Raw genomic sequence first — 984 nt, forward strand, 5'->3', positions numbered from 1 at the left:
AGCGTTAAATTTGTTTAATAACAATCACGATAAACAAAATCAAATTCTTTACTAAGGATAGTATATTATATAGCATCCATTTGTTCTTTTTTTTTGCAGTACCAAACAAATGTATAATATACATTAAACTTTCATAGACGATGACGGATTATAATAATATTATAACCAAGGGATATACTAAATAAAGTATACACTGAACGAACAAAACCATAATAACACTTAAATAAAAATAAATGGAGGTAGTCTATTTAGTTTGTAAGTACTGTCTAATACTTACTCATACTTGTAAGACCATAAAAAAAGATTTGATAAAGATATGCAGAAAAATGAAATTTGTAGATTCAGATTCAGATAAAAAATTAGAGAGCTGTGGGCACTTAAAGATAGTGTGAATAAATATAAACTGGAGACAAATAATCAGTAAATGTGTTTGATATGCGACAGAGTAAAACTATGAGATTTTAAGTTTATGTGTTTAGTCACAAACTTAAAATTTTCTATGAAAATGTATGTAGTAAAATATATAAATAAAGCGAATTCAACGATTTGTTAGTGTAGAGTTTAGTCTATTTTAATACGTCATAAGTATATCGTTATAATTTATATTTTTTAGATATTTTAGTTATTTTGTTATTATTCGTGGGTTTTTACAACTTTTAAAGTACCTAATTTATAAATTACTATATTTTTTAGATTCTGAACGGAGTGATGAATGTATTGATTTTACAATGATGTGTGTTTTTTTACATTGACATTTTCAGCCAGTTATTAATTTAACTGACAGTTTTACCAACATACCAACAGTAAAATAATAAAAATAATAGGGACTTTTTAAATTGTTGATCTCTTTGACCTTGAATGGTTTACACAATAATCATAATAAACGATTGTTAATCGCTTATGAGAATATAATATAACGACTCGAATTGTGACAGATGCATGTATACAACACGTCATAATAACACTGCTTTACGAATTCGACTA

The sequence above is a fragment of the Aphis gossypii genome, chromosome X (genome assembly GCF_020184175.1).
Source record: "Aphis gossypii isolate Hap1 chromosome X, ASM2018417v2, whole genome shotgun sequence".
In the NCBI taxonomy this organism is placed as follows: Eukaryota; Metazoa; Arthropoda; class Insecta; order Hemiptera; family Aphididae; genus Aphis; species Aphis gossypii.